The sequence below is a fragment of the Gossypium arboreum genome, chromosome 1, assembly GCF_025698485.1.
Source record: "Gossypium arboreum isolate Shixiya-1 chromosome 1, ASM2569848v2, whole genome shotgun sequence".
Classification (NCBI taxonomy): Eukaryota; Viridiplantae; Streptophyta; class Magnoliopsida; order Malvales; family Malvaceae; genus Gossypium; species Gossypium arboreum.
Window position 1 is genome coordinate 112,602,257 of NC_069070.1, and position 9,844 is coordinate 112,612,100.

General features: G+C 35.8%; 1 non-coding gene across 1 annotated transcript; it reads right to left on the minus strand.

Annotated features, from left to right (window-relative positions):
- Positions 1-6,953: 6,953 nt before the first annotated feature.
- LOC128282153 (small nucleolar RNA R71) lies at positions 6,954-7,060 on the minus strand. The gene has a single exon (XR_008272396.1). It is a non-coding gene; the product is annotated as a small nucleolar RNA R71 (small nucleolar RNA).
- Between the last annotated feature and the right edge of the window lie 2,784 nt (positions 7,061-9,844).

Sequence of the window (9,844 nt, forward strand, 5' to 3'; positions counted from 1 at the left end):
GGATTCAAACTCCAAACTTCCAACACATTAACCCATATCTTAACCACCAAACTATCAGACCCATCTTGTTAAATACCTACAAACAATTAACATTAAACCCTTTGATCAAAGTTAAGGCTTTATTCAGAAAAAGACAAAAATTTATCCAAGATAAGGCTTGAACTTGGGACCTCCCATGCACACCTAGAACACTTAACCATTGAAGTAGACAGATGTTGATGTCATGTTCTAACAGAAACAAAATAAGAATTTTGGGGCGTTACAATTAGAAAGACCATTATTTAGCACTGCAAGAACCAAAATAAATGTTTGCAACGATACACTCACATGGATTTTGGCAGTGAAATAGTTTAATTTAATATTTACGATGCGATGAGTGTCTAATGTTTGTAGTATAAATTCTATCTGGTTCTTCAACTAAAAAATGTTAACTTACAAGATAAAAAAGAGTTGAATTTAATGCTTTATAGAAGTACCGACATGGAAAATTTGAATCAACTTGAAGAAAATCTTTTGATTAATGAAAAATTGAAATATCTAATGTAAAAGATGAAAGCACCAAAGCCTCTTAAATATAGTTCTAATAGTTTGGAGTTACTATCCACTAATTCTAAACTTTTTGCATATATTTTGTAGGTACGGACTTTGGAACTAAATTTTTTAACTAATCATCTTACATATGCATTTTTAGGCAAAAGGGAACACAAAAATTTGCAGAATCAATAATTGAATGAAATTGGAAGAGATGCCTATGAAAGTTTAAGAATCTAAAATGATAAGACAAATTCTTTCATTAATTCAATTAAATCTAGGAAATGATTTTCAGTGAGATGAATTTTTTTCTCTATGATTCGAAAATGAAATTCGAGGTGTAATGGAAATTCGAGGCATTGAGACAAACAAAACATTTAAGGTTAATAGGCAAAGATTGAAACCTTTTACAAAGGATTTCAATTACACAAGGTGGAGGAAGATACCTTAGCAAATCAAGAAAAATGAACAAAATCAATGGCAATGTTGAGCCAACGACACTAAACAAAGGCATTTATGGGAAGAAACCCAAAAATTAGGTGTTAACATGTCATATCTTTTGCTCGTTTCTTTGTTTTTACACCTTTTTTTTTTAGTTTCATTTATTGTATTTGATGTTTTGTCTCTCCATGTACCTTAATGTCACTAATCTAATGTGTCTTCCGAAAATAACAATAAACACAACCTTCAAAAAATCAACAATCATAAAAACATCCCACCACCACATAAGACATATTTATTTACCTTTCTTTATTTTTATTTCCCTTGCTGTATGTAGTGAATATTGATACTTATGTAAAAAAATTTATGTTTTCTGTTTGAGTTTAGTCATTCCCAATACTTAAAATTGACTAATTGGTCAATTTTGTACTCATGCATAACTTATATTTTCATCATTCTTGCACACTTTTTTCACCCAATGTAACACCCCAAACCCGGCCCAGACGTTATGACCGAATCTGGCAATGTCACATTGGGTGTTTTTCGTAAAGTGTTCTATCGATGAAAACTCTTACTATATATTTAACCTCTTTCTGTGTTTCTGAGTTATGTCATTTATTTCAAAACTTGCGTCACTAACCAAAAAGTATTTACTTTAAAATCGTTATTCATTTCCAAAAATATCATTTTATAGTGGAAGCTTTTTAAAACAGTTGCGTACTTGTGTTTACTTTGAAAAAACATTATTTCTTTTGAAAACTCGAGTTTTCCTATCTCTAGTAGTTTTAAGCCAAAGCAAATAAAAACCCAAATTTAAGTTAAAATCCATAAAGAGGCCTTATTACATAAGCAAATACCCAAATTGATTTACTTATAAATTAAAAGTTAAATATGGAAGCAAGTGTGGTTGTGTAGCCACCTTCGAGTTCCTCGCAGCATCGATCCGTCTAAGATTGGGGATTACCTACGCAAATAAATAGAAGGGTGAGTTTACGAAAAATTAGTGTTTAGTCCCTTAACAAACAAACAATCAATCATGCTATAGGTAAGTACAGTCTGGGCCTAAGCTCGTATCAGTAACAGTTCAGTTTCAGTTAGGGCCTTAACCCATTGTAACAATATCAGTGTGGGCTTTAGCCAAATTTAGTGACAGTAACAGTACAGATATGAAATGAGAAATCCTACCCAACTAGCCTCTACACTCCACTCCGTCCAGCCCATCACTCCATGTGAGGATAAAATCAACCCACCCATCCCTACACTCCAAAATACCACCGGTTGCGACACTAAACAATATTTGCAGAAGAGCTACCAGTACAGTACACTTCCTCCAATCATAATAAACCCATCCCCATGAAATAGGTAATTCGTCATGTTCGAATATCATAGATGTATGCAATATATATATGATGGCATGCTCGATCGCAATCATACATATTATAGGGGCATACTAGTCATTGTACCTTATAAGGGCATAACAGTCATTTCATCAAATTAGGGTCTACGTATACTTATCGACCAAACGGTAAGTCCACAGTCATCTTAGGTGACCCATGCAACCTTAATAGTCAAACAGTGAAAATTGGCCTAAGGTCCATAATGCAGCCCATGTGGGCCCACACGCCCGTGTGGTCCAAATAGGTCAGAAATGGTCATGGTAATGTGAACTACACAGCCTGGCCCAATATTCTCCACACATCCGCGTAGTTTACCCATGTGGGGCCTACATGCCTGTGGAGCCCACACGGCCAATTTCAACCCAACATGGCCCAAAACGGCCTAAGCCCATGAAATTGCTCATGGTGGCCTCTACAATCAAACACCCATATTTATGCGCTCAGATTTCTACACAAACGAGCGCATGCCCGTGTAGCGTTGACGGTCACTTATTTCGGCTTTTGCATATTTACGATTAGGGCAGTGTTTTTACACACCTTATAGGATTATTGGTACTTAATGCTCCTGAAATAATCACCTACAACATAAGACAAATCCATGACCAACATTAGTCATGCTTAGCACTAATAATACAAAAATAGTCCCCAACGAAACCATTACTATTACTTACTTCCACTGCTTCAACCGATATGGCCTACAGCTCCGCAGGTAAACCAAGTTTGATATGATTTGTTGCTGCCTAAACACAAATCAACATAATCAAATGTTAGAACTTACTACATAATAAACGACAATTTCTCTTAAAAACGATTGAAGCATACTTTTCCCCTCCATACCAAAAGACTTACCGAACAAATGGCAATCAGGAGAAGAGTGCAGGAGAAAGAATAGATTCAGTAAAGAACCAAAGAGAAGGATTGATCTGAAAGATAAACAGAGGGGGTAATTGGCAAGAAGAGAAAGAAATAAAGAGATGGTGCTCAACAAAGTGAAAAATTGAAAGGGGAAAAAAAAGTAAGACAGAAGCTTACCTACCAATATTCGGCCAACGAGAAAAAATAAGGAGAGAGAGAGAAGAACTGTACGCCCTAACCCAAACGATCAAACACTTGCCAAACCAAAAACAAGAATAGAGAAGGAGGGATGAAAATGAAGTAATCGGTCAAGTAAGGTCACAAAAAGAATAAGAAACCGAGAGAGCCCTTTGACAAAACCGAAAGTGTTAAGAGGGAAAAAGAGTGAGAGTACAGCCAAACAATATGATGCAAAAAAGGAGGCTTGATAGACTCAAAGGAATTGAGGGAGAAGGAAGGAGAGTATTCGACTAAAGAGAGGAGTGTAAACCCGAAATTAGCAAAAATAAAAGGTATTACCTAATCTTTCTAACACTATTCGGCCTCCAGAGAACAAAGAAATAGAACCCAAAATGCTCACAATATCCGAACTGGAGAACAATCCTACCAAAGCCAAATTCTAAGTGCCTTAGCATACCATTTCGGCACAACTCTCCCACACTTCAAATTTCCCTAACTTTTGTCCTCAAATCCCTCTAGTAAATCACTCCTAAAATCCCTCAACCATATTTTACCTATCCATATCCCTTAATAGCCGAAATCCCCTCCAACAAGCTCTTAAAATTTGGCCACAACTCCCCATGCTACTTAAATACTCAATTTCGGTCAACCTAGGGCACTTCCATGGCACTTGCAGCAAAATAAAACACTTTACTACCTCCACCAAGATTCAAACCTCAGTCCTCTGGCATAGATAACACACCACTTACCCCCAGACCAGCAGGATCTTTATGTCATAAAATACTATATTTATTTAAAAGCTTACTGCCCAGATATAGTGTTTATTCCTTTAAAAACAAAACTTTTGCACAAGCCAAGGCTTGAACCCAAGACTTCTCAGAATCCTCCCAAGACACTTAACCACTGAAGCAGACATGCCTTTGTGTCACTTTCTTCTGCAATTAAACATTTATGTGCAGCCTCCTAACTGTTTCCATGCTCAAGAATTAATACTTTTAGGCCCAAAATTCGAGGCGTTACACCCAAGGGTAGACCAAGATTGACATTCTTAGAATTTTAAGCATCTAGACATTAGGTATGTAACGCCCTCAACCTGACCCAATTCATCAAGTCCAGATCTCAAGTGTTACCGTACATAACTTAGCAAATTTTTAAAACAGTTGATGGATACTCTTTACTTAAAAAAATTTTCTTATTAGTTTCTTTAAAGGTTCAATATAAAATAAATAAATAAAGATATTTAAAAATAAAATAAAATAATACATAAAACTAGTTACAACTTATTACAACACCAAAAGTTTGCTAAAAACAGACTCTCAAGGCATAATCCTACAATATGCCACTATTTAAAGATGTCAACTGTATGCATAATAACACAGATCGTTGCTTCTTTGGTGCATTCCTGGAATAGTCCCTCATGGTGAACTCATTCTTCCAATAATACCTGAAACACAAACATAACACTTATAAGTCAAACGAACTTAATGAGTTTGAAATACAAATTCCCTTAAACCTTTCATGTTGAATTCTTCATCCTGATTATTTAGATTGCCCACTCCTTGTCCTTAGCGAATACCTTCACATTGTCGAATAAATACATGTTTATATGCCATATACTATTGATAAGCTATAAAAGTAACATATTCTAATCCAATTCTTAATATATTTTTAGATGATTAATTATGTAAATTAATGAATTTGATGCTCCTAATCCTTTAAATTCATGTTTGTATACTTAGAAAAGCATTTGGGAGCAAAAGGAGTGAAAAACAAGCCAAAATCAAACAAATAGAGCTATTTTTAGTATCCACACAGCCTGAGCATTTCTACATAGGCCGGCCACACGCACATGTGCCAACCCGTGTCGATATCGTACCATGCTTCCTAGATACACAGAAAAATTCAATTTTTAGGCTTTTTGAGCATTCTAAAGTCTATGAATACCAATTAGAAGAAGACCTAAGGGGGGTACGGGGAGAAGATCGCAGAAAGCACTCGAAGAATGCCATTGGAATCAACTTGGAAGCGGATCTCCCTCAAGATCGAAGATCTCCATTTAATTTATTTTGAAGTTTTATTGAGTTTCTTTATGCCTTGTGGTTATTCTGAATTTGAGATGTTTTCATTCAGGATTATAAACTAAATTCCCTAGATACCTAGCGAGGATGAAATCTATGATGAATCTTATTATTTAATTTATGTTTTTACGCGATAAATACTTGATTCTTGTTATCAGTCATGAATGCTTATTTCGTGTTTTAAAATTTTTGGGATATTAATTCATGTTTAATATGTTTATTTTAGTGGATCAAAAGTCTCTGTTTAAGAGTAGATCTAACATAATTGAGTGGAGTTGCATGCAATCCTAGAAATAGGACGCATACATCTACCGGATTAAAGTCAAATCTAATAGGAGAATCCATTGATCGAGGTAAAGCGACGATAGGGGTTTTAATTAGAAAGAGATTTCAATTAATCAACCTAGAGTCAGTTGTTCTTACTCTCGAAAGAGATATTAACATAATTTAAGGATTTCTATGGAGCAAGACACAAGTGAATAAATCATTTAATTCAGATTCATAATAATAGATGTCTAGGTGGATTCTTTCCTGGGTATTGTCTATCTCATTGGTTACCTTTGATTATTTTCCTATTTCATTCTTTGTTGTGTTATTAGATAAATTAGATTAGTAAATTTAGATTAAAAACAATCACTCAAATTTTTCGGCTAAATAATAAAAAAATAGCAATTACTAGTACTTTTAGTCCTCATGGATACGATATTCCCTACTCCCCATAATTATACTATTATTCGATAGGTACGCTTGCCTTAGTCGTTTTTATAGTTAGTTTAGTGACCATCAAGTTTTTGGCGCCGTTGTCGGGGACTAAAATATTAGGAACACTTGATTTTTATTAATTTAGCCATTTATTTTTATTGCATTTTATTTTTTATTTTAGTTTAATTTTTATTTTCTAATTTTTCTTTTATTTGCTTCTGGCGGATTCCTTTAGTTTATGACTAGAAGAAACCCGGTACCATTACTGTTTGATAGTGAAATTGAGAGTATAATGCATAGAAACCATAAAGAAGCAAGGCAGAGTCAACAGAGTATAGTAGATGAGCAAGAGGACGTTATTATTATTACTGAGGAGTAGGGTGATAATCAGAATAATCAGCTACCTACTATGTACGATTATGCCAAGCCCACTTTAACGGGGGTTGAATTGAGTATTGTGAGACCCACCATTACTGCGAATAATTTTGAACTAAAGCCAAACACTATTCAGATAGTACAACAATTGGTTCAGTTCGACAGTTTGCAAGAAGAAGATCCAAATACTCATTTGACTAATTTTCTAGAAGTTTGAGATACTTTCAAGATAAATGGCATTTTTGACGATGCCATTCTCCGACAGTTGTTCCCCTTCTCATCGAGGAACAATGTTAAATAGTGGTTGAATTCTTTGCCACGAGGTTCTATCACTACATGGGATCAAATGACTGAGAAATTCCTACTGAAGTACTTTCCACCGACTAAGATAGCCAAGTTAAGGAATGATATCTCTTCCTTCGCTCAGATCGACTTAGAAACCCTATATGATGCATCAGAGAGGTATAAGGATTTATTAAGGCGGTGCCCCCACCATGGATTACCTCTATGGCTACAGGTTCAAACCTTCTACAACGGTTTGAACCCTTTAACTAGGTAGTTGATCGATGCAGGAGCCGGTGGAACAATTAACAATAAAACACTTGAAGTGGCTTATAAATTTATTGAGAAGATGGCACTGAATAATTACCAGTGGAAAGTCATGAGGACAAAGTCGATGAAAGCAGCCGGTGTTTTTAACTTAGATGCGGTCACCATGTAATCAAATCAGGTAGAACAATTAAATAAGAAAATTAATGGTTTATATGTTTCTACGTAGGTACAACCGGTGATATAGTGTGATGCAAATGGAAGAGGAATGAACAATCCAAAATAATTACCCTACAGACCTAACACAGAGAACAAACAAATCAACTATATGGGTAATAATTCTAGGCCTCAAAATAACCCTTATAATAACACCTATAATGCAGGTTGGAGGAACTATCCCAATTTCTCTTGGGGTGGTCAAAGAAATCAGAGAACACAACCCCCTCTAGACTTCCAACAACATATTTACATGTAAGAGAAAAAGCCGAATCTCAAGGAGATGTTGACGAAGTTTATATCGGTGTCGGAAACCCACTTCCAAAACATTGAAACAACACTTAAAAATCAGCAAGCGTCAATTCAAGGACTCTAGAATCAAATCGGTCAACTTGCTAAATTGATTTCGAAAAGACCAAAAGGTAGTTTTCCCAGCAATACCGAAACTAACCATAGGGAGCAGCTTCATGCAATAACTATGCGAGATGAAAGAGCGTTAGTTGATTTCAAACCAAAACCAAGGTAAAAAATTGTAATAAGTAATGCAAAGGTTGAGGTAATCCAAAAAGAGCAAAAGCCGGTGGTTACAAAATATAAACCTCGAGTTCCATATCTAAATGTAACGAAGAAAGACCACACAAATGAACAATTTGGTAATTTTCTTAAACTTTTGAAAAAATTACATATTAGCTTACTGTTTATTGAAGCTGTTTCGCAAATGCCCAATTTCGTTAAATTTTTAAAGGAGCTTTTGGAAAACAAACGGAAATTAGATGATTTGTCGCATGTGGAGCTAAATGAAGTTTCCTTAGCCATACTACAAAATAAACTACCTAATAAATTGAAAGATCAAGGGAGTTTTACTATTCTTTGTTTAACTGGTAGTTTGAATATTAATAATGCTTTGGCTAATTTAGGGGCTAGTATTAATGTCATGCCCTATAAAATGTTTAAGCAATTAGATCTTGGGAAACCCAAACAAACTAGGATGAGTATTCAATTAGCAGATAGAACCATTAGATTTCCTAAGGGTATTATTGAAGTTGTTCTTGTAAAAAATGATAAATTCATATTCCTAGTTGATTTTGTCGTTTTAAACATGAATGAGGATAGTGGTGTACCTCTGATTCTAGGTCGGCCCTTTTTAGCAACTGCTAGAACTATTATTGATGTTGGTATATGTGAGTTAATACTTCGTGTATGTGATGAAATGATTACTCTCCAAGCTTTTGATTCTGTTAAGACATCTAGTGATCGAGATGATTATACGAGTTCTGCTAATATGAGTAACCTTGTGCCTCAAACTTCTTTGTAGGGAACACATTAGAAAAACACAATGGAGTCACGTTTCAGTCCATACAACAGAAACAGAACGACTCATGAAGAACGAATGCCATAGATTGATGAGCTAGACGAATGGCGGACACATGTCAAGGAAAAACTGAGAATACATTATGCAAAGCCAAAGTGACGCCATGATAAGCATGTGGATGGAATGAACCAATTTAAGGTTGAGGACAAGGTACTGCTAGATAAAAAGGATCCTCAAATTGCTAATTCAAAGATTGATGCAAACAAATCAAATCCCTTTACAATACAAAATGTTTTTGCATACAGTACAGTCGAGGTAACTCATTCTAAATTTGGCATATTTAAGGTAAATAGTACTCAACTCAAATCTTATATTGATAATAAAATTGATAACAAGAAAGAGGAGTTTCGACTCTGCGAACCACCGTAACCATGTGAATACAAGGTAAGTCGAGCTTAGACTATAAATAAGCGCTTCTCGGAAGGCAACCTAAGTGTTAACATTACTAATTTTCTTAATTTTATTTCATGATAATTTTAAAATTAATTAATTTTAAAATTTAAGAAAAATATTTTTGACCCACAGGGCCTGGACACATAGGCATGTCCCAAGCCGTGTGCACTACAAGAGGTTCGACAGCGAGTTACACGGCCTGTCGACATGGCCATGTGACCTACACGGCTAAACACACGGGCGTGTCCTTGGCTGTATGGATCCTAGGACTTAATTTTTCAAAATCAATCAACTGTTACAGGCCTAAAATAGTCCACACAGGCGAACGACATGGCCGTGTAGAACACACAGCCTGGACGTGCAGGCATGTCTTAGGCCGTGTAAAACCTGGAGCTAATTTTTTTCATTTTCAAATCAAGTTAAAGAGTTACACGGGGAAGGCACACAGTCGTGTGTGAGACACGGTCGAGCCATATAGGCGTGTGGGATTTCACACCAGCGTGGGAGAAGCCGTGTGGCACACACGGCTTGGACACACTGACCATGTGACACGGTTGTGTGTGCTACACACTGACGTGTCTGAGGCAGTGTGAAGACTTGGCCTATATTTTTAAAATGCACACGGGCTAAAAAGGAACCACACGGGCGTGTGACACAGTCGTGTAGCCCAACATGGGCCTCACACATCCGCGTCACCCATTTTAAATCCCTAATCTCCTTTTAATTTTTTTTTTACTTCATCTCCCTCAAATTCC